Raw genomic sequence first — 25,038 nt, forward strand, 5'->3', positions numbered from 1 at the left:
CTTTTCTTTTTTAACTTCCTCTAACAAAAGCTAAGCACATTCCTTGGAGGAGTTCCCTGCAGCCTCAGAAACTCAGCAGATTAAACTGAAAGGGTTCAATCTTTTCCATTTTGTGTTGCTAATAACGTAACATGAATCTCTGAGACTTAAAAGTGAAATTTAGGCAGAGTCATTCCAGGAAAGAGTGCACTATAGAAACCTCACAGCCTGCAGCTTAGCCTCATGGGTTCTTGGAAGCCTTAAGTGGGGAGGAGGAAGTTGGAGTGGAGGCTGCTGAGCTGGGGACGGGAGAGGCTACCTCTGAGATAGAGTTAGCTGGGTCTCTGGGTGACAAAATTGGATAAACGGCAGAGCTTTGTGTGAGGAACTATAAACAGGCATGGGAAAACTTGGAGCCAAATTTATTTTTCTTTCAAGGGCTGTCGGAAATAGCTGACAAAGGCTAGAATTCCTTTCCAGAGCAGAAATTTTTGTTTTGTTTTGTTTTGTTTTGTTTGAGACAGAGTCTCGCTCTGTCGCCCAGGCTGGAGTGCAGTGGTGCGATCTCAGCTCACTGCAAGCTCCGCCTCCCGGGTTCACGCCATTCTCCTACCTCAGCCTCCCGAGTAGCTGGGACTACAGGCGCCCGCCACCACGCCCGGCTAATTTTTTTGTATTTTTAGTAGAGACGGGATTTCACCGTATTAGCCAGGATGGTCTCGATCTCCTGAACTCATGATCCGCCCGCCTCCGTCTTCCAAAGTGCTGGGATTACAGGCGTGAGCCACCGCGCCCGGGCTTAGAGCTGAAGTTTTTATTGGCAATGCTCTTTTAAGGGCCACTAATAAGAAGAAAAGCAAGAGTCTGACCTGAAGGCTGGCTTCGTAAGTGGGTTCATGAGCTGCTGAAGAAGTGGGTGCAGTGGGGTATCAACCCTCCCTCCCCTGCAGGCTGGGGGAGTACTCACACATTCACAAACACTTTTGGGGAACCCACTATCTCTGTGCTACACACTATGCAAGTTGCTGGAGCTACAGCGGAGACTGAAATAGACATGGTCCCTACCCTCAAGAGGACTTGTTTGACAAAACAAAGTCAATACTGAAGAAATCTAAACATTTTCATGGCAATGCCCCCACCCCCCACCCTGCCCCACAATTGAGTTTTGAAGTGTTTTCCTAGTCCACTTGGCTTGTTCTCCAGTGAAATATAATCAGCGCAACTGGCCAAGTCTAATGGCAGGTTTTCCACATGAAGATGAGAGTCAGTAAGATACTGAAAGGGGCTCAGAAGGGCGGGGGTGCTGCTTCACCTTGACTGCCCTTTCTTCTTTCCCTTCCCCCTTCCTGCCCTTCTTCTTCCTACAAATACGTATTGAGCATCTAAGTGGTACGTGTTGAGACAATAAAGTTGGACAAGACATACTTCGTCTCTAGCCCAGAATGTGGAGCTTACATGTATATAAATGACAATAAGAAGAGAATTGCAAATTGTGGTTAGAGGTATGAAGACCATAGGGGATGGGAACCAATTTGAGATAAAGATGGTCAGATAAAGTCACTACAAGAAAGTGATTTAAAGGCAGGATTTCTCAACTTTGGCACTACTGACATTTTGGGTCAGACAATTCTTTGCGGTAGGGGACTATTCTGTGCATTGCAGAATGTCCAACAGCATCCCTGGCCGCTGCCCACTGAATGCCAGTGGCACCCCCTAACTTCCATTTATGACAACCAAAAATATCTCCCACCATTGCCAAATGTCTCTTAAAGGGCAAAATTGCTGCCTTTTGAGAACCGCTAATTTAATCTGAGACTTAAAAAATGAGGAGCCCATCCAGCGAGGATTGCACTGAGGGTCTTTAGGCCACAGTAAAGAATTTGGGGTTTATTCTAAGTAGAAGGCAATCAACATTTTCCACTGGGGTGTCATTATCTACTGTGAATTTTGAAGAGATCATTCATGCCGAGGAGTGGAGGATGGATTAACTGGAGTTATAGAGAAAGTCACAGCAGTCATAGGTGGCTGTTGCAATTGTCCACCCAAACCCAAGAAATGATGGTGGCCTCAGTTGGGTGTTGATACTGGAGATGGGGAGAAGATTTATGTTCAGCATTTTCAATGTTTCAACATTTCCAAGAACATCCAGGTCTTGCCGATGGATTTGATGTGGAGATTGCATCCCCAAGAATACCCCCCCGCCACCGTGTTCTCTTTGCTCACTGAGTTCATGGTGCTCTGTCCCCCGTGATTCTGGTTGATGGTGAGTATCTCTTAAGCAATGATTTCTGCTCATAAACCTGGAAAGGTAGAGAAAGCAGCACTGATTAATGAATGAAGGCCAATCATGGCTAGAATCTGATACTTCACTTCCAACTTTCAAAGATACTGATGATGCAAAATCCTCTCAGTATCCCCAATGCAGTTGAGGAATCTTGTGTTCCTCAGTAGGGATTAATGGAGGCATAGTTATCTGGAAGCTCAGAGTGGGAATAAGCAAAGCTGTTGGTTTTCATGACACTTGGCCATGGGCCTGTTGACAGAAGCTGGAGGGTAACTGACAGGCATTTGGGATTTGGGGACTGAGGCTCTTTGGCGAAAAGCAGTGTTCCCAGGAAAGTGGGTGAGCAGCAGGGACAAACTTTTAACAACATATTAGAGGCACAAGTAAGGCCTGTTTGTGAGTTTGTTTTTAATTGCATAGAACATGGTTGCCAGGATTTTAAATTGTAGTGCTCTAAGCATGTAATTAAGCGAGAAGGCTTAGTTGGCACTAGTTAGGATCCCAAGTTGTTGATGCAGCTTATGATAATGATCTTCTGATATTAAAATTCAGAAGCTGAGTGTGTGTGTGTACCTAGTCCTATTTGTATGTTTTTCCTTTGGGCCTCCAAGCTCCAGGTAAAAATAATCAGGCTCTTTAAGTGTGTTTTTTGTTGTTGGTATGAAAATCCCTGTCTAGGTCTCGGTCTGGCTTGTGGCAATGAGGTTCAGGTGAAGAGGTTTCTGGATCTGAAACAAAGGTCGATCATCTCAGCCCAGTCATGAGCCATCCCAGCCACTAAAATGCTCCACGCAATCTCTTCTTCTGCCTAAAATCACAGAATTTTAGAGCTGGGTGTGAACTAAGCAATTATCTTCTCATTTTCTATATGAGAAATCTGAGGGCTGGAGTCGTGAACTGACTTCCTCAAAGCCACTCAGCTGATGCATGGCATCAAGAAATAACCAGGGGCCAGGTGCAGTGGCTCACATCTGTAATCCCAGCGCTTTGGGAAGCCAAGGCAGGTGGATCACCTGAGGTCAGGAGTTCGAGACCAGCCTGGCCAACATGGTGAAACCCCGTCTCTACTAAAAATACACAATTAGCCAGGCGTGGTGGTGGGCACCTGTAATCCCAGCCACTTGGGAGACTGAGGCAGGAGAATTACTTGAACCCATGAGGCGGAGATTGATGCCACTGTACCACTGCACTCCAGCCTGGATGACAAGAGTAAAACTCTGTCCCCCCCAAAAAAAGAAATAATCAGGCCTGGAACCCAGCACAGAGTCCCTTCTGGTGTAACCCCAAGGTGCCTCACTGAGCTCCAGAGCATTCCCTCTCACCCTCCCTCCCCTACCTCCTTCCACATAAATTTGCACCCTCTTTGAAATCAGTGGCTTGTTTTCCCAGGTCTTTCTGCCGGAAGGGTGATGGCGACCCTGCTGCAGAGGTTTCATGGAGAGAGAAGGGGAACATCACAGCTCAGTAACCAAAATGCAGTGTGAAATGGTAGGAGACAGTTCACTCTTCAAGTCATCAGGGAGCCATTTCACCTTGGCAAAGGCAGCTTACTTAGTGGACCGTAATGGCCTGGAAGAGTTCCTGCCCCTCCCTGAAGTGAGCAATTTCCTCTCTTCAGCTCTGTCTGCACTGGCCCATTACATCCTAAACACACGGTGCGTTTACCTAGCAATTATCTGGAGTGGGAGCCAGCCCTTTCAAGAGGTCCTCTTTGATCCTTCCTAGGAATATCCTGGGAGGTGGGTGGGCAGATGGAGGGCCTCTTGCTGGAGGAGGGAAAGTAAGGCACTCAGAGGGTTCCGAGAGTGTACCGGAGTCAGGACTGGGTCTCTGGGACCCCCGGCCACCTAACCCCTGCCCCTGCCTTCTGCCTGCTTGGACTTCGCTGTTGCCCTGGCAGGTAGAGGACTTTAAAGAATCCCAGCTTGCTCCTCCCCAGGCCAAGGAAGGAGGTGGTTCTTATTAGAGGTGGATAAAGGTAAAGTGCCTGAGGATCTTAGGGATAGAAAAGCTTTCGTGCTCATTCAAGGTCCTGCATATCTTGGATGCCCTACTTTCATATGTTCTGTCCTGCCTGCTTATAAGTTCATGTACTTATTGAAATTTATATTCTGATTTTTGGTTCCGAAGATAGAGACATTACACTTATTTGGAAATGGAATTCTTTACCCTGCTCCCTGGTATCCAGTGTTGGACCACACAAAACCCTCTCTAGAAAGAACAGAATCAACTCAATCACACCAGCCTGTCATCTAGTGAGCCTGCAATGGGGCTGAGCAAGGGCTTGGGAACCAGTTCTCAGTTTGAATCTCAGCTCCCAGCACCATAATTAAGGGTGTTTTCTAACTTCAATTCCCATGGCTCCTCCCTGCACTCCTGTTTCAGAGCACTGGCCTCCAGGTTCTCCTTCCAATATTTGGTGCTTGCCTTGGGGCCTTTGCACATGTGCTTCCTTTTCTCTGGAATGCTCTTCCCTCTGAGAGCCACAAGCCTATCCCCTTCCCTTCTTCAGACCCTTGCTCAATGCCATTGAAGGGGCGTCATTTGTCTGGGGTAATATCCGAGCTCTGTTGTCTCACACCAGGGAAATCAAGGACACAGATGTACAAAAAGTGAGTTTAAGAGCGGACATTCAATAGGAAAAGAAAGAAAAGAGAATAATTCTCTTTTCTGCAGAGAGAGAAAGAAGGGCTCCTGAGTGGGTTTTCTGGTTCTGTGGTGAAATGCACGGGGTTTTATAGGCGAGCTTGAGGAGGTGGCGTCTGATTTACATAGGGCCTGCGAGATTGGTAGGACCATGTGCACTATTTGCATAGCACACAAAGAAGCTGGCCATCCCACCCTAATCTTTTATTGTACAGATGGAGTCTCTACCTGACTGGCATGGGTTGCCTGCCTTTCTACTGCACATGTGGTGACAAAGAAAAGAGAAGAGGGAACCTCCTTGTTGAACACACCTGGCCCCAGGTAGCCTTTTCCTATCGGCACAGCTGCCGGCATTTACCTGTGCAAGCTTCGAGCTTGCTTATTTATGTCTGCAGATCGATTTTACAGGTGGTTCTTTGTTAGAAAAGAAATGATTTTGGGGCTGCTTTTTGTTGAAAGGGAAGCCTTACAGAGGACTCTCTTACCCTCACCAACTGCCTAAATAATTTCTTTTTAGCTTCTTTATCACCATCATGTGGAGGCTTTCCATGATCACTCTCTCTAAAACTGCAACTCTCCCCTCCCTCTCTCCATCATCTCCCTTGTTTTATGTCTCTCAATAACACTTCTCTCCCTCTGGCATTTCATATAATTGACTTGTACTTTTTGTTGATTGTCTGCCCCAACTACAACGAAAGCTCCATGAGGGCAGGGATTTTTGTTGCCTTTATTCATTGCCATATCCCCACAGTCCAGAACAGAATCCGGCCCCTTGGTAGGAGCTTAACAAATATAAATGAATACATAAATTTGAGCAAGTAACTTACCAAGCTCATGTCCTGTCTCTCTTAAAAGGATGGCATGAGAATACAACAATTGCTATAGGGAAAAATAATTGCCAACATATATTGAGAGCTTATTCAGTGCCAGCTTTTAAATGTGCTAAATGCTTTACATAAATCACCTTATTTAGTCCCCACAAAAATCCTATGAGGCGAGTATTCTTTTAACCTTCATTTTACAGGTGAGGAAACAGGCTTAGAAAAGTTGAGTCACCTATTCAAGGTCACACAAAATTCAGATCTGTATTTGTTTGAGCTCAGAACCAGTACTCTTTTTTTCTTTTCTTTATTATTTTAAGTTTTGGGGCACATGTGCAAGATGTGCAGGTTTGTTACATAGGTAAACGTGTGCCATGGTGGTTTGCTGCATCTATCAACCCAACACCTGGGTACTAAGCCCCGCATGCATTAGCTATTTATCCTGATGGTCTCCTTCCCCCACCGCCCCCAACAGGCCCCAGTGTGCGTTGCAGAACCAGTACTATTGACCCCGACAATATATGGCCAGGGCCTTGTGTATAACCATAGCTTGACTAGTGCTAATTCTCTTCTCCAAAGCACACAGTACAGCAGACCTGAACTGTCTGTCTGGCCTCTTCTTTTGGGAGCCTGTTCCTTCTACTGAAACCTGACATCTTGGAAGCATCCCCTGGTCTCAGGAGGCAGTGTGGTGTGGCAATGAGATGGCAAGTTTATTGACTGGGTGACCTAGGTTCTGACACCGGCTTTGTTCCCAACTTACTGTGTGATCTTGGGCAATTGCTTCCCCTCCGTGGGCTGGGTTCTGATGGTATAATGAGCACTGAGGTCCCTCCCAGCTTGAACAGTGCTGGGACAATTGGAGGACTCCACAAGGGTGCGTGGTGTATGACTCATCTCAGAGGATCCTGCCCCCCGGCTGTGGCCTTGGCCCAGATCTGCTCATGAATGTAGTCTCTCCTACTTTGATGATTGCTGGGCTTTCCCCTCCCACACCTCTTGAGCTTGAATTTCAGGTTGCTGGATTTGAGTGGGAGGTTGGAGGAAGTAACCATCTAGTGATTTTCTAATCCCTTCTCTAGGGGAAAGACCAAGAGAAAGAAAGGAAGGCACGAGAGGCATTCCCACCCAGCATGGCACAGAGTCACAGCAGGAAATACAGTTCTCTCTGGGGAGCCCAGCACCCTGCAAACCTCAGGGACAGCTATAGCAAAGGACATCTACCCAGCAGCCTCTTTCTCATTCCCCAGACCTGCCTTCTGCCAAAAGCGTCCCAAGGATCCCCTTCTTTGCTGACCCTAAAACTGTCTCACTTGAATTTCAAGTTCTTTTGTTGTTGTTGTTTGTTTGAGACAGGGTCTGCCTCTGTCACCCAGGCTGGAGTGCAGTGCCGTAATCACAGTTCACTGAAGCCTCGACCTCCCAGGCTCAATTGATTTCCCCACTTCAGCCTCCTGAGTAGCTGGGACTACAGGCACGTGCCACCACTCCCGGCTAATTTTGGTATTTTTTTGTAGAGAAGGGGTTTCGACATGTTGCCCAGGCTGGTCTCAAACTTCTGGGCTCAATCGAGGTGCACACCTCGGCCTCCCAAAGTGGTGGTACTACTGGTATGAGCCACCATGCCAGACCGAGTCTCAGGTTCTAAATTGAGAAATCATTTTTTCTCCTTGTGAAATAAGGATGAATAAGCCAAGTTAGCCAATGGCTTGAGTTGTTTTCCTCAATTCATTTATTCATTCATCCATTCATTCAACATTTATGTTCTAGAATCTTTGCCAGAAACTGAAAGAGGAAATTAATTGGGTCCTGGCAAACTTAAATTGGGTAATTGGTAATTTGAGGAGAATTTAACAAAGGGACTATTTTCAAAGGGGAGGGCAGAGTGCAGGAAAACAAGGGGTAGTGCCATCTCCTGGAGCCAGTAACATCAGGAAGATATTATCAAGCCTGGGCTGAGGGGATAAAGGGAGAGACAATTCCCGGAAGAAAAAATGAGTCAGGTGGAGAGGGCCACGGGGCAGAAGCTGTGCTTTGGTTGAAGGGCTCATCTAGCCGGTGAAATGATGACCTTGACCTGGACTTCACCCTCTTCTCTGCAGTGGCTGAATTCCATTTATGTATTTTCTACAGATCAGCCTCCTGGGGCTCACAGGAGGACAGAGAAGGGTAGGGAGGGGATATGGAAGAAAAAACAGATGATTTCTAGCACAGAAACCAGACAGTTTTTGTCCCCAAGGAGCCTGCATACAGTGGGGGAGCAGCAGGGCAAAGCTGAATTACGGTGTGATAAATGCTTTAATAAAGATACGAACAAAGTATAAGAGGAGCGCAGGTGTTAGGAAATGAGCTGTCAGGGTGGGGTTAATGTGCCTGAAGGTGAGGGAGACAGTTGATTCCAGGGAAGAAGATCCACAGGAATTGGTTCTCAAAGGCTGATTAGGTTTCTTCGAGGAGGTAATGTGTAAACTGAGATTTGCAATAGCAACAGAAATTAGCCAGGAGGAGTCCAAACATGGTGAAAAATGTGTAAAAGCTGGAGGTTGAAAGAGAGTATAGAACTCTTTGGGAAACTGTAAGTGAAGAATAAAGAGTGTAAGTTGTGTCGGGGATGGGCAGGAGATGAAGTGGAGTAGAGAAGAAGGACCCAGGGATGAAGAATTATTTTGCCCGACTAAGGAATTTGAAAATGTGTCTAAGGCCAATGGTAAGTTTTTAAAAGGTTTTCATCAGAGGAGTGGTAGCATTGTGTTTATGTTTTAGAAAATCACTTTGATTGAAGGGAAAAGAGTGGGTAAAAGGCAGATGGATTAGAAAGAATATTGTTTTTGTAATCTAAATGAGAGATGACAGCAGCCCAAAGTAAACTGGTAGAAGAGGGGATAGAAAGGGGTATTAAGAAGTCAAACTGGATGGGATTTGGGAATTGAATATAGGAGTTAGGTTCTGGGGAGATGGTGATATGGTTCACTGAGATAAGGAGCTTAAGAGAAGGAACAATGTGTGTGTGTGTGTGTGTGTGTATTGAGGAGGAGAGTGAATCATGGTGGAGAAGATGGAGGGGATTGATAAATGATCCAGTTTAGAGCATACTGAAGGGATGATACCAGGGGGATAACCAAATAGACCTGTTAGTGCTTTTTTTTTGAGATGGGGTCTCACTATGTTGCCCAGTGTGGAGTCCAGTGACTATTCACAGGCATGATCATAGTGTACTGCAACCTTGATCTCTTGACCTCAAACAATCCTCCCTGCTCGGCCTCCTGAGAAGCTAGGATTACAGGTGCACACCACCATGGCTGGCTGTGTTAGTGCTTTGGACAAGCTGTTCAGAAGAGGTCTGGGTGGAAGCTATGGATTTGAGAACCATCAGCTGCAAACGATGATTGGAGCAATGGAGTCCATGAGATCACTGTGGAAAGAGCTTAGAGTGAGGAGAATAGAACACTATAGAATGCTGACTTTTAAAGGATGGCCGGAGGTAGAGGAATTCACTAAGGGGATGAAGGAGTGGCCTGAGAAGAAGGAAAAAACTTAGAGAGAGTGGAGTCATAACAGCCAGAGAGAATATTGAGTTCTAAGGGGAAGCAAGAGGAGGAGTAACCTGTCAAAACATTGCTGAGTGGCCCTGTGCACAGGAGTTAGTTAACAGTATGATTAGCCGTTCTCTTTCTGAGTCGTTTAATCAGACAGATAAGAAGTATTTCCTGGGCATCTACAATATGCTTATTATGAGCTAAATTGCCCTACAAATGTATAGGTTGAAGTCAGAACCTCCTGTACCACAGAATGTGACTGTTTGGAGGTTGAACCTTTATCTGTCTGCTTGGGCTGCCATAACACAATACCACAAACTGGTTGGCCTAAACACCAGAAGTGTATTTTTTTTTTTTTTCTCAGTTCTGGAGACTAGAAGTCCCAGATCAAGGAGTAGCCTTCTGATGAAGGCTCTCTTCCTGGCTTGTAGATGACTGCCTTCTCTCTGTGTCCTCACATAGTGGATGGAGAGTGAGTGATGTCTCTTCTTTATTTTTAGTTTTTAAGACAAGGTCTGGCTCTATTACCCAGGCTGGAGTGCAGTGGTACAATCTCAGCTTATTGCAGCCTCTGCCTCCTGGGCTCCCACCTCAGCATCCTGAGTAGCTGGGACTTAATGCATGCAACACCATGCCTGACAAATGTTTGCATTTTTTTCTAGAGATGGGGTTTTGCCATGTTGCCCAGGCTGGTCTGGAACTCATGAGTTCAAGCAATCTGCCCGCCTTGGCCTCCCAAAGTGCTGGGATTGCAGGCATGAGCCACTGCGTCCAGCAGATGTCTCTTCTTATAAGGACACTAATCCTATCAGAGAAGGGTTTCACCCTCATGACCTCATCTGACAATAATTAATTCCCAAAGGTCCTATCTCCAAATGCCAGCAACATATGAATTTCAGTGGGGATACAAACATTCAGTACGTAACATTTCCCAATATTTGTGCTCTGATCTGTGATAACAGAAGGTTCAGCTGGGCACTTTGCCACATAACTAAAGATATTTCTGGGCCAGGTGCAATGGCTCACACCTGTATTCCCAACACTTTGGGAGGCTAGGGTGGGAGGATTTCTTGAGCCCAGGAGTTTGAGACCAGCCTGGGCAATACAGCAAGACTCTGTCTCTACAAAAAAAAAAAAAAGGAAAGAAAAGAAAAAATTAGCCAGGCGTGGTGATGCACGCCTGTAGTTCCAGTTGCTTGGGAGGCTGAAGTAGGATCACTTGAGGTGGGAGGATGGTACTGCGGCACTCCAGCCTGAGTGACAGATCAAGACTCTGTTTCTTAAAAACAAACAAAAAATATATATCTTTTGTTAGAGCATATTGAAGTGATGGTACTAGGAGGATAACCAAATAGACCTGTTAGTGCTTTTTTTTTAAGCTAGGGTCTCACTGTGTTGCCCAGTCTGGAGTCCAGTGGCTATTCACAGGCATGATCATAGTGTACTGCAACCTTGACCACCTGACCTCAAACAATCCTATCTGCTCAGCCTCCTGAGAAGCTAGGATTACAGGCGCACACCACCATGGCTGGCTCTGTTAGTGCTTTGAACAAGCTCTTTAGAAGAGGTCTGGGTGGAAGCTGTGGAGATATATATATATATATATATAGAGAGAGAGAGAGAGAGAGAGAGAGATTTCCTGGTCTCCTTTGTAGTTGGGTGTGATCATGTGACTAGGCTCTGGCCAATAGAATGTGAGTGGAAGTGATATGTACAGCACCGCAATGGTACCCACATAAGGAAAGAGGCATATTCTCCCCTTTCACCCTTCTTTCCTTCTTGCTTCCTGGAAGGGCAGACATGTGGGTGGTGGGAGCTGGAACAGCCATATTGGACCATAGGATGGAAACCTTGTGATGAGGATGGCAGAACATGAAGCTAGAAAGGGCCTGTACACCAGACACCACATGGGCACTCTATCAGCCAGGACTGATTTTATATGGACTATTTCTTGTTTAATCCACTATTATTTTGTTCCTTATAATAACAAGTAAATGGCTATTCTAATATACCTAGGATGGAGCTAAACCATGGAAGAATCTCCAGTTTGTACTGTACACAGTGGGCCTCATCTCACTGTGCTATTATCATGTGCTAGGTATTGTGTTAGGTCTGTGTTATATATTAGAATTATTTTATCTAATTCTCACAATGGCTCTGTAAGGTAGGCATTATTAGCCCTGTGTTAATGTTGAGGAAACTGGGCTTCAGAGAAGTTATGTCATTTACCCAAAGGAGCTCTGTCAGTAGGTGACAGAGTCAGGGGTTGAATCTAGGTCACTGGTTCTCAACCAGAGGCAATTTTGTCCCCCAGGAGACAAGTGGCACTGTTGAGAAATTTTTGGTTGTCACAAGTAGGGGTTGGGAGGGATGCACTCAAGGGTAACAGGAATGCTGCTGAACATCTTAATATGCACAGGACAGGCCTCACAGTGAGGAATTATCTGGCCCCAAATATCAACTGTGCTGAGGCTGAGAACCCTTGAGGACCCTTCTACGAAAAGCTCAGGCTCCTTCCATTACACCAAATTGAGAAATGGAAGTTAAAGAGGGAGTTATCAAAAAAATGATACAGAATAATGTCATGAAAATAATATTTTAGGAAGCTAAACCTGGAGTGGTGACAAGGGTGAGCTGGAGATGGGAGAAACTGAAGCTAAGAAGACTATTATTGGAAGCCACAGACCAGTCCAGGTGAGAGGCGGGAAGGACCTGGAGGGGTGGATTGTTGAGGTCCATAAAGGGAAGACAAGTTAAGTGCCAGTGGCAAGAACTTGACTGAGAACAGGTAGAGGATGCGAGAGGCAGGGAGAAGTGAAGGCAGACAAGGCAGTGGTGATTTCTCTTCTTCATGTGCATCCTCTCTTCTTCCCCTTCCTCCACTTCCTCCTCCTCCTCCTCTTCCTCCTCCTCACCCTTCCTCTTCCTCTCCCTCCTTTCCCCTTCCTCTTCTTCCTCCTTCTCCTCCTCTTCATCCCCTCCTCCTCCACTTCTTCCTCCTTTTGCCCCCTCCCTCTTCCCCCTCTTTTCCCTACAGCCCCCTGCCCCGTTGGCATCTGCTTCTATCTTCCTTCTTGCTGACCCCTTTCTCTAATGGGTGTGCTCTATCTTCCACTGACCCCCAGTTCTAGGCCATGGGTCCCACCCCCATCAGATGTAACATGGAAAAATCTGTTTCCTCAGCTTTGTTCGCTGTGACAAGAAAGAATAAGCTCCCACAGTGACAGCAACAGACTCTGACACATATTTTAAATCTTACTTCTCTTTCCATTTCCTTTAAAACTTTTGGCCTTAAAAACTTTGACCAGTGTGTAGGATTGTTATAGAGACAGACAAGTAGTCCAGGAAAGACCCTCAGGGAATTTCTGACATGAGGGAAGAGGAAGGAAATCCTTTGTCTCACTTTTGTTGTTTCCTTTGGAATGTTTTCCAGAGGACACTGGCCTGTTGACAAGGCATCCCAAGGGCTATGGGGCTGGCCCTTCCCTTTCCTTGTCCCTGGTTTATGTCTGTCCTGGTAGCCTGGTGCCTGCTTCAGGGCTGGGAACTGGGGTTGCCAGACATACTCTGAGCTCTGCTGGCAGAAGCACTTGTGTTTGGCCTCTATCTCTGCTTCCCTGCCCTTCTCTTCCCCATGTCCTGGGTAGCCCTGTTGAAAGGCCAGTGGCATCTCATGCCTTCAGAAAAATTTAGACAATAAAGAGGCTGCAATGATGAGCTGATTGCTTTCAGGGCTGACAGCTAAAGTCTGTGTCAACACTGAGTCAACCATCCAGAGGGAAGGTGAGCACCTTCAAGCTAATGCTGGGTTCCCAGCTCCTCCCATTGGCTTGTAAGATGTGCTATGTCCATTTCATCTCTTCTCTCCCTTCAGCCTGTGTGCATTCCTCTCCTCTGGGCCGACTGCTCACCTACTCTCATTCTGTTCTTTAGTATTCTGTTCTCTCTCTCATCCCACAATATCTCCAGTGACAGCCAGGCCTTGGAGAACGGAGGGAAGTCCAGGTTCCCCTTTGGCTTCTGGCTCCCAGTGTCCCCTTTCTGTGTTCTCTGCTCGCCCCCTTTCCAGGATCTGCCTCCTCCATGCTTCTCCACCCATCGCATCACTGCCTATTCCTAGGAAGAATTTAGATACCAGTCGTGTGAATCTTCAGCAGCCTCATGGCATGATATCTTGGAATACACATGCACTTGGGAACTTAGTAGCTTGGGCTGGAATCTGGGCCCTGTTCCTTACATGCACTTTGAATATGTTAACAAAAGTCTCCATGGTCAAGCTTCCTCAATCTGTAAATTGGGGCTAATAGTATATATCATGCGATTGTGAGGATTAAATGAGTAATGCATGTAAATACTTTGGACAGTGCCTGGCACTTGAGGAGTTTTATAAAAATTAGGTACTACTACCATATGAATATAAATGAATGTGCTGTACCTCAATAAGGAGTTCGGTGAGTAGGAGAGGCCCCCTTCCGTGCCATGGCAAGCTCAATCAAGGGCCACCATGGGGTGACCAGGCTGTGGGAATGGCCAGATCAGTGCCTGCTGCCATCAGCATGGCCAGGTGAATGTTGGTGATGACCAGAAAGGGCTGAACCAAACGCTCAAATCAGCACAGTGGGCTTGATACTTTGGGAGCCACTGTGGAGAACAAGAGCACAGTTGAGATAGGGAATGGAAAGTAGGTTCTGCATAGGCAGGGGTAATGTCATTCCTCCTGTCACGGGGCTGCAGGGTGAGCATCAGGCCAGCCATGCAGGAGAACAGAAAGTGCTCACTGCTGCAGGAGGGGTGTGTGCATGGCCAAATGGAAGACATATTGCTTCCCTAGGAACCTGCTAGTGGACTGGTAGGAGGGACTGTAGCGTGTGGAGGGCTGACTGCCAATAAAAACCATTTTGTTGTCACCCCCCTCCATATCCTGTGCCCTTGTTCAGGTCCTCAATGCAATTCATAGGCTTTTCTTTCCCCTCCCAGGAAAGGTCCCTTGGCAAAGCCTCTGACCACAGCCACACAGAAGGTGTGTGAGTACAGTCTTCTGTGTGTGTTTTCTGCTTTCTCTAAAAGGGAGGAATGGAAAGCTTTTTTTTTGGACAGGGTCTTACTCTGTCTCCTAGGCTAGAGTGCCGTGGCATGATCATGGCTCATTGCAGTCTTTGCCTCCTGGCTCAAGCGATCCTCACACCTCAGCCTCATGAGTAGCTGGCACTAATAGGCACATGACCACCACACCCAGCTAATTTTTGTTTGTTTGTTTGTTTGTTTTGTTTTTTTTGTTTTTTTTTTTTTTTTGTGTGGAGATGGGTTTTCTTCACGTTGCCTAGGCTAGTTCTGATTTTATAAAAGACACAGTATCATTACCCAGCAGGACGACAGATGTTAGAGATCCAGGACCTCCTCCTGGTGCTCCCTGACTCAATGGTGGGGCTATCTTCCCAAGGGTGGAGTGGCAGATGGCACACGGTTCCCCTACTCAAGGCTTTGGGGGTACCGTTCATCCTGGGGCATCACTCACATTTGCAGTCCCAGGAGTTGCACAGGGTGCAGATTTGCCCAGGGACCCCAGCCTCAACAGGGACTCTGCTTTGGGATCCCTTCCTCCCTGTTCTTGTCTCTCTTTTGTGAAGAGCTGTGGGTGAGGAAAGGTGACCATGGGTACTGAGAGCAATCAAATTGAAATGCAGGGCTAAGAGAGGCCATTGCTTTGGCCAGAGAGAAAATTCATAGCAGAGCGAAGAACAGGTCCCAAGCTTCCCCATCAGCCCCCAAGTCCCTGGTCTCACCGCAAGCTTCAGAGGGTAGGATCCTGCCCTGGAGATGATGCACCAAAAGAGCTACCTCCCCACCAGTTCGTTAAGAAGACGAATGCCTGAGCCAAAGCTGCCAAGAACCAATTCCTTAGGATTCTTTTTCTGGCAACTTCCACGGCATTGCCAAGCTAATGGAGGGATCCCAGGGATCTATGTGATGCTGGGAGCAACAGGAAAAGTGGGAGCCCACAAGACGATCTGTCAGGTGTGTGCAATGCCCAATGTCCTGATAGAGACCTTTGTAGTCCCCTTGGGCTCAGGAAGAACCATAATGCCAAATGACACAGTCACATGAAAGGGCAGGGCTGCAGCCACAGTGACTCAGCAGGAAAGCAGTTAGTTCCCCACAAGGATCTAGCTTGAGGAATATCTGAGGCCAGAGTGGAGTGGTTGGTCTGTTTGCTTTTATACTCTGCAACCCATTTATTGATACAACTGTTGTGCTTTTCAAAGTTAAGTAACATGCTATGCAAAAGTATCCTCAAGCCAAGTCCCCTAGCTCCAGGGGTGATTATCAAAATAGTGCCAGAAATTAATCCTTTTACGTGAGGATGTCGAGGAGGTGCTGGAGTCCAGGGGAAGGGGCCTTAGGTGGTTCAGGGCAGTGCTGTTTACCAGCCTGGAAGCAAAGCAGTTTAATATTTTCAACAACCTATATCGATACACACGTGTTGGCTGAATGTCAGCCCTGCCTGGCCCTTACCTCAAACTGAAGCTTTACTGCACAAGCATTGTGGTACTTACTCTTGCCTGAATATTGAAGAAACCCCATGCCTCATCTCCAAATCCCTCATATGGCTCTTTCTCCAATGTGAGTTTCAGAAGACTCTGAAGTGTGAGAAATCTCTCTGCTGGGCCGGGCGCGGTGGCTCAAGCCTGTAATCCCAGCACTTTGGGAGGCCGAGACGGGAGGATCACGAGGTCAGGAGATCGAGACCATCCTGGCTAACACGGTGAAACCCCGTCTCTACTAAAAAATACAAAAAACTAGCCGGGCGACGTGGCGGGCGCCTGTAGTCCCAGCTACGGGAGGCTGAGGCAGGAGAATGGCGTGAACCCGGGAGGCGGAGCTTGCAGTGAGCGGAGATCGCGCCACTGCACTCCAGCCTGGGCGACAGAGCGAGACTCTGTCTCAAAAAAAAAAAAAAAAAAAAAGAGAAATCTCTCTGCTTTGACTAGTCTTTTGGGCAAGGCCTCATGTGTCAATAAGGGTGTGTCTCCTTCCTTTCCAGCTCAGTCCCAACTATTTTTCTTTCATACAACACGTACTGTCCAGTGGAACTTTTTGCTCTTTCTTTTCACACACACCCTAAGCGTTCACGTCTGTAAGTCTTTGCTCCTGCAGTTTCCTCTACCTGGGTGCCTTTTTCTCTTCTCTCCTTGTGTCCAACTCATGGTCATCCTTTAAGGCCTTTGCAAATACCACCTTTTCCATGAAAGTCTTCAACTATTCCTCTCTTCAGAAATGATGTCTCTCTGTCCTGTGACATCTTAAAACAATTTTTTAAAACTTCAGTATGGCACTTTAGAATTTTGTTGTCATCATTACTGACATCATCAACATCATCATCATTTGGTTGGATTCACTGAGAATCTACCATGTGCCATGAAAATATTCCATGGTCTACAGTCTCATTTGCTTTTCTGTCTTGTAAAAATAATTATGTATGTATGTATGCATGTTTTCTTCCTTTCTAGCGTACAGTAATAAAGCAAATGGAATTTGGAATCAGATTTGGATTTGGACCCGAGTTCCATTATTTGGTTGTAGGACTTTAGGCAAATTACTCAGGCTTCCTAAGCTTCAGTTTTCTTGTTGGTAAAACAACGATAGTAACATTTACCTCATAAGGGGTAATTGTATTACATCAAATAATAATAATTGCCAGCATTTGTTCAGTGCATATTATATGCTGGGCAATACTCCAAGTACCAATTCTGTATTATTTAATAATTTAAATCTTCACAGTAACCCTATGAAATAACTAATAGTACCCTTACTGTACAGAGGGAGAATCTAAGGCAAAGAAGCCAGTCAGTGGAAAGCTGGAATAAGAACTTTGACTTTAGAATCCTCACTTTTATTTTATTTTATTTATTTATTTATTTTTACACTGAGTCTTACTCTATTGCACAGGCTGGAGTGCAGTGGTGCTACCTCGGCTCACTGCAACCTCTGCCTCCCGGGTTCAAGCAATTCTCGTGCCTCAGCCTCCCAAGTACCTGGGACTACAGGTGCCCACCACCATGCGTGGCTAATTTTTATAGAGACGGGGTTTCACCATTTGGCCAAGCTGGTCTCAAACTCCTGACCTCAAGTGATCCGCCCACCTCGGCCTCTCAAAGTGCTGTGATTACAGGCATGAGCCACTGCGCCTGGCCAGAATCCTCCCTTTTAATCGTTACCAACAACTGCCTCTGTAGGGTGGATGATAGCTGGTCTGGGCTGGATATTGTCTGGACAGTACGTAGCCCAGTATCTGGCATGTATTTAAAAACTGGCAGCTGTAATTCTTATTCCCATTCTTATCACTCAGGGCTGGGATCTATCCTGTGCATCTCTTGTTTCTCCACAGCACCTCATAACACTAAGATCTTGCATTTGTTTACCATTTTCCATGTGCCAGGGATTGTGCTAAGCCTCTAGCCCCAGCAAATGAATAAATGAGTGATTGAATAGATGAATGAATGAAAAGATTAGACAAAAGCTCTTGAACAGTAGGCAAAGAACATCTGAAAAGAGGATTCAATTCATCCCTTCCAGTTTACTCGCCAGGAAAGAGGATGATGGGGTGGAGGAGAGGCCTCCCAGGGATCTGAATAACTCCCAGTATTCATCAGTATTTTCATTAACGACTTGAAAGACGGAGTGCAGAGTATGCTAATCAAATTGGTGAAGCCTGCGAGGCAGAATAGAAGCTGAGCACTTATGAGGGAAGCTGGAGCTTGCAGACAGTGTACTTGACAAATTGGAGAAATAAACAGAGTCAATAAACAGAGCTTCAGGAGCTGCAGACTTCAAGTGGCTCCAAAGGATCAGCTGTCTTTAATGGATTTGCCCAGAGAGATCTTTGACCCTCTTTTCGTTGGTCTTCACCTGGCTTGACTGCATCTTTGGAGCAAGCCTACCTGAGGGGTACACAGTTTCCTTGATGAGGGGACTTATTTGGGCCTGGAAGCCTGATGGACAAAGTCCCCACTCCAAAAGCTAAGCTGTCCCCGCACTTCTTCCTGGCCTATGCCTTGCTCACCTTACCCATCTGCCTGGCTGTGTCTCCATGGAGGGAAGGGGCTGGCTCCACCTGCTCCCAAAAAAAATCAAGACTCAGTGAAAACATAAACTTACCCCATGTTGCCTGATCCCTACCCACCAAAATGGTGCTGCCCTTCTCTACTTCCCATACATTCCTGTTGTCAACTTCTTTTCCCATTTGAGGCTGTCCTGGAGGTGATTCTGACCTTGGCTTTTCTTGGGAGAATGTACTGGTGTGAAAGGAGGGGAAATGAGACAGTGCGATCTGCTGGGGAAACTCCACCTCTGCCCTGCCAACCTCTAGGAAGAAGACAAAGTCTAAGTGGTTTGGCAGTTACAGGAATGTGCGGGCATTAGAGTCCCAGCTTCATCCTTCTTAAGTTATGTGGTGTTAGGTAAGTTTTTTAACTTCTCTGAGTCAAGCTCTTTTGGTTACAAACAATTGAAAGACACTTGGTTTATCTTTTTTTTTTTTTTTTGAGACGGAGTCTCGTTCTGTCACCCAAGCTGGAGTACAGTGGCTCAATCTCGGCTCACTGTAGCCTCTGTCTCCTGGGTTCAAGCAATTATCTTGCCTCAGCCTCCCGAGTAGCTGGGGCTACAGGTGTACACCGCCATGTCTGGCTAATTTTTAGTATTTTTTGTAGAGTTGGAGTTTCACCATATTGGCCAGGGTGGTCTTGATCTCCTGACCTTGTGATCCACCCATCTCAGCCTCCCAAAGTGCTGGGATTACAGGTGTGAGCCACCTCGACTGGCCTTCTTTCTTGATTGGCCTCAGGGTGCCTAGGACCAGACACTGACATCCCAGTCCACCTTTATGAAAAGCCTAAGAGGGAGGACAAATATCTCTGTATCCAAATCCACATTTCTGGGAAAAGGAAACTGACTGGCCCCACTAGAATCAGGTTTCTACATTGGCCCAGTCAGTCAGGGCTGGCCTGAGGAGTGGAGGGTGGTATTGCTGGGTATCCACAGGCCAGCAAGGGCCCATCTTTGTGGGTAAGTGAAAAGTTCTCAGAGAAAAGGAAATCACCCAATTTAGGTGTTCAGTGCAGTCTCTGAGCCTCAATTTTCACTTGTGAAAAATGGGGAAATATTACATGTCTCGTAAGAATTGAATAAAATATTCTATGTAAAATGCTTAGCATAGTGGCTGATACATAGTAAGGGCTGCCAGTTGAACAATTGCTCTTTATTCAAGATAAACCTCACTGGAGTTGGCAGGAAGATCCCTGAGGTAGTGTGGGCTTGGGAGGGGAAGGGTAGTGCAGAAGGCACAGGCTGGAGTGATATGAGTATGGGGAATGCATCTCCATTCATTTGTCTACTGGGGGAGACAGGGTTATAAACCATTGGAGGTGTGGACATGCAAATGTTGTTCCTTCAGGAGGCCTGACTCCTAATTCCCAGCTGGAGAACAGGCCAGTGCTACCATGTCGTGGGTTTAAGCACCCAAACCATCCTTTCATTTATTCTTTCATTTAACACATATTAATTGAATACCTAGTATGTGCCAACCTACTGGTTGCTGGAGATACAGCATATTTGCATTCTAGTAGGAGAGAAAGACAATAAATAAAGATAAACAAGTAAAATATATGTTACTGGCAAGTGCTAAGGAGAAGGCATAAAGTGGGAAGAGGTATGTGACATGTCAGCCAGGTAAGTGAATGTTAACATTTTAAATGGGGTGGCCAGGAAGAGCCTTCCTAAGAAGGTATCTTTTGATTAAAGACCTTGAAAGAAGTGATGGATCTAGTCATGTTGTCTGGGGGTAGAAGTTGGGGTGGGGGAAGATAATTTCAGATAATGGGAACAGCCAGTGCAAAGGCCCTGAGGTGGGAGCCTGCTTGGCACCATTAAGGAATCACAGAGAGGCCAGTTATCGCTGAAGCAGATGGAGAGACAGATCAGAGTATTATAGGACCCAATGATGTTGGACCCTGTAGTTCACAGTAAAGTACTTTAGCTTTTACTGTGAGTGAGGGAGAAGCCATGGGAAGGTTTTAAGCAGAGGAGTGACATGATCTGAATCAGGTGTTCAGGATCGTTCCGGAATAGAGTGCAGGCATCAAGAACAGAAGTAGAGAGTCCAGTTCGAGGGTGATGCTAGGGGAGCTAGAGTTATGTCTTGGAGCGGGGTGGTAGTAGGAGTGGTAGAAGTAATTAGATTCTAGATATATTTTGAAGGTAGAACTGACAGAATTTGCTCAACTACTGCTTTGGCCTGCTAGCAGTGACATCAGCTCCGATTCCAGGCCCCCAAGGTGTAAGTTGGTACACGATCCTTCTTCCTGCCACCCAATCCTTCTAAAATGTGTCTGTCAAACACGCTCAGAGGTCACCCCCGTTTCCATGGAGACCTGAGGTTTAGAGGACTCCATGGGGTCACAGCCGTGGCTACTGGAGTCAGGAAGCTCTGACACTCTGAAACTCTCAAGAAGCATGAGAGATTTTTGACGGTGGCTGCAGCTCTCTTTCAATTTAGTGATCTGACAGTGGTCCCCGAAAGTCACGTGTTCTTTCCCTTTTTAGTTTTGGGATGCCAATTTAGGGGTCCCAGGATTGAATTGTCAACCGAGGAACAAGTTGCCAACCTAGAAGGGCATGGAAGAACCAAGAACCATTAAGAAGTACTGAACCTGGAGTCCCTCCAAAATCGGTTTGTGTCCCAGCCCTGTCATCATGGGCCTTAGTCTCTTTAAAGGGGGTCCAATTAGCTTATTTCAAGCTCTAAAGGTCTGTGAAGTTTGGGCAAGAAAAATGTTTTGTTGGTCAGGTGCAGTGGCTCATGCCTGTAATCCCAGCACTTTGGGAGGCCGAGGTGGGCAGATCACCTGAAGTCAGGAGTTCAAGACCAGCCTGGCCAACATGGCAAAACCTAATTTTTACTAAAACTGCAAAAATTAGCCAGGCATGGTGGTACATGCCTGTAATCCCAGCTACTTGGGAGATTGAGGCAGGAGAATCACTTGAACCTGGGAAGCATAGGTTGCAGTGAGCCAAGATTGTGCCATTGCACTCCAGCCTGGGCAATAGAGAGAGATTCCATCTCAAAAAAAAAAAAAAAAAAAAAAAAAGTTTTGTTATTGGAGATATTTACATCTGTAGACTTTGGCTCCATCAGAGTCCTCATTTTTTCAAATTGAGCCTCCTATACATCAAGAGAGATAGGTGAATTACATTTTTCCAAATTTTGACATGATGACAGAGAAGATGCCTTTCAGCTAGACTAGCAGGCCTCATCACGCTTCCATCAACAGGCCTCACTTCTGAGCCCCAGCTGGAGATGCTCACCTTGGAGGCAAGGAGTGAGTCAGCAGAATGAGGAGCACGGGAAGGCAACACCAGCAGTTTAGTTTCCTTGTTCCTAGTTGCCTTTACTCTCACGTTTCTAGTGAGTTGCCTTTTCAGAAAACAAACGAAACTTCGCGATTAGCCCCAGGGCTGCGTGCATGACAGAGGCACCGGGAGAGTTCTTGGGAAGGGAGCCTGTCTGTATTTTCAGTGCCACCAGGTCATTCTCCTTTCACTAGCTCTTTTGGGGCATCTGTCTGATGGGAGGACCTGTAGAGAATTTGAGCTCTCCTAGCTTTGGACAAAGGGAATCCCTCTTTTGTGACAACATAGGGCCTGCCAGCCATCTTGAAACCAGCTTGGGAGTTGCTCCTTCAAGCCAATGACGTGAATGCCCCAATTCTCCCTTCCATACCCGTGAACTGGTCGTCACGGCCCTTAAGACTGAGAACTAAAAAAAAAGTCCTAAGCCCCTCAGCCATATGCACAGATCCGCTCTTGGCCAACAGGACCCTAGAGAAAACTTAAAAACTAAGTTCCTAGCCAGGACGGGATGGGAGGTCAGACATGCCTCCTTACACGCCCTCCCTTTTGCAGTTTAGACACTGACCAGCACTAATGTTAAAATAGAGACCATGGCCGGGCGTGGTGGCTCACGCCTGTAATCCCAGCACTTTGGGAGGCCAAGGCAGATGGATCACGAAGTCAGGAGATTGAGACCATCCTGGCTAACACAGTGAAACCCTGTCTCTACTAAAAAATACAAAAAAATTAGCCTGGCATGGTGGTGGGCGCCTGTAGTCCCAGCTTCTTGGGATGCTGAGGCAGGAGAATGGCGTGAACCCGGGAGGCAGAGCTTGCAGTGAGCTGAGATCGCACCACTGCCCTCCAGCCCAGGCGACAGAGCAATACTCCGTCTCAAAAAAAAAAAAAAAAAAAGAGAGAAACCATAAGACTAATAGAACAGATCAATTGTAATAATAAAATATCAAGTTATAGGCCAGGTGCAGTGGCTTACATCTGTAAGCCCAGCACTTTGGGAGGCTGAGGTGGGTGGATCACCTGAGGTCAGGACTTTGAGACCAGCCTGGCCAACATGGTGAAACCCCAACTCTACTAAAAATACAAAATTAGCTGGGCGTGGTGGCACACACCTGTAATTCTAGCTACTCAGGAGGCTGAGGCGGGGGAATTGCTTGAACCTGGGAGGCAAAGGTTGCAGTGAGCCAAGATTGTGCCATTGCGCTCTAGCCTGGGTGACAGAGCAAGACTCCATCTCAAAAAAAAAAATAGATACCACGTTATAAACAGGACCTAAGGCCACGCCAGGCAAGGTTAAGTCATGAACCCCTACATTTAAAGAATAAACTATATCCCAACTGCCACAAGGGTTTTCTTCTTCTCTAGTAATCAAGCATTGGCCTCGGGATAAGCAATATTGAAACAACCGTAGCTTGTCCACTGCCAGATGCTAATGAACCGACCTGTTCCACAAGCCAAAACTACAGCTTTCATTGGACAAGAGGCTGATTTCAGTAACTTTCTCCTGATAAGTGCCCACTCACCATGGACTGGTTCTGGCATTTACAGAGCCTGTGCACTTGAGTGACATCATGTCTCTGCTTCACCTTTTGACATATAGGGCTTAACTGCAGTGCAATTAAATGGTAAGTCTCCACCCCAAAATGAACATGGAACTCATGTAAAATGCATGTTTGTTCAGTATGCATGCATCAGGACCCCCTTCATGAATATTTATAGTTCTTCCTATTACCTGTTGAATATATATACTTAGCCAAATTTATCCTTCAGCATAAATTTCTGTTCCAACTTCCCCTCCCTTGAAGTGCCTGCTAACAGTCTCTGCCAAAGGTTACTTTCCAGCTTGTCAGGTTGACCACCCTGCAGGCTATAAACCTGTACCAGAAATAAAACCTCTTCTCCAAACTTAGAGATCTCATGATTTTAAAGCTGACAAGACCATATTTCCCGAATGGCCCTGGAATGAGTGACGCGGGCTTGCTGATGATGCTGTTTGGGTGTCTCGGAGAAAGATTGATATACCATATAGTGGTTTTTTCCCCCAGTTGAGACTCGGTGAACAAACTGTGTCAGAATCACAGTTCACTTAGGGATTTTGCTTTATGATGCAAAAGCTGGGATGCATAGACGATAATGAGATGGGTGAAGTGCGAAATGAGAGCAGTGGAGGCTGAGGAAAGGAGAGGTTTTCATTAGGGCAACTTTAGGGCATAGGTCTGCCCTCGTCTTAAGCTTTGTGCAGGAGTAGGTGAAGCTGAAATGGCTCTAGCTATTCAGCTTATTTTCTTTGCCCTTAATTTTTACTGAAACTCTTTTTCTTTTTTGTGACACAGGGGCTCACTCTGTTGCCAAGGTTGGAGTGCAGTGGTGCAATCACAGCTCACTGTAGCCTCGACATCCCAGGCTCAAGCAATCCTCCCACGTCAGCCTCCTGAGTAGCTGGGACTACTGGCATGTGCCACCATGGCCAGCTGTTTTTTTTAATTTTTAGTAGAGATGGGGTTTCACCATGTTTCCCAGCCTGATCTTGAATCCCTGGGCTCAAGTGATCCTTCCACCTTGGCCTCCCAAAAGGCTGGGATTACAGACATGAGCTACTGCTCTGGGCCTAATGTAAATTCTTTCCCCTGACTATTCACTGTTGAGACCTCAGTGGGTTATGAATACTATTATATGCCTATCACCAAGGATGCAAAAATGAGTAAGACACATGGTCTTACTGGGCCTAATAGCATGTGCCTGTAATTGCAGCCACTTGGGAGGCTGAGGCAGGAGGATTGCTTGAGCTCAGGAGTTCAAGACCAGCCTGTGCAACATAGTGAGACCCCATCTCAAAACAAGAAAGACACATGGTCCCTGCCCTTGAACTTTTGTCTAATGTGAGAGACAAACATGTAAACTAATAATCAGATGCTCAACCCTTGGCTGAATAGCCAGAGATTACCTTTTAAAAATTCAAGTTGGTTGTTCTTAGAATAAGCTAATTCTTATTTAGGTCACTGCCCAAATATTTTGTGGATGAGAACCTTTCTTTTATATTTTCAGCAAGATGCTATACTGGTTAAAAGACTTCACTTAAACACTTACTATACTTTTATCCCACACTTGCCTGTGTAAAAGCTCAAAATTTCCCCTTTGAACACCCATGCTAACACCCCCATCTTGCTCTTTGTTCTTTTAAGTAGGCCCTTACCAGTCAAATGGTTTTGGTTCCCACCTCAAGATCATGGTATATCTCAGTAGATGATAAAGAACTATTTGCTGCAGCTCATATTATTGGCCTATACCTATGATCACAGCTTCCCAGTGCATCCCAGGTTCCTCTTCCTCAATCTTCTACATTCCATTCTGTTTTGATCTGGTCTAC

The 25,038-nt window shown here is 46.2% G+C and overlaps 1 long non-coding RNA gene across 1 annotated transcript; it reads right to left on the minus strand.

Annotated features, from left to right (window-relative positions):
• Positions 1-2,131: 2,131 nt before the first annotated feature.
• On the minus strand, positions 2,132-15,349 carry LOC105541871. The gene is made up of 4 exons (XR_001006390.1): positions 15,050-15,349; positions 13,702-13,907; positions 10,295-10,387; positions 2,132-2,279 (listed from the first exon to the last, which is right to left on the minus strand). It is a non-coding gene; the product is annotated as an uncharacterized LOC105541871 (long non-coding RNA).
• Positions 15,350-25,038: the final 9,689 nt, after the last annotated feature.

The sequence above is a fragment of the Mandrillus leucophaeus genome, unplaced genomic scaffold (genome assembly GCF_000951045.1).
Source record: "Mandrillus leucophaeus isolate KB7577 unplaced genomic scaffold, Mleu.le_1.0 Scaffold246, whole genome shotgun sequence".
Lineage (NCBI taxonomy): Eukaryota > Metazoa > Chordata > Mammalia > Primates > Cercopithecidae > Mandrillus > Mandrillus leucophaeus.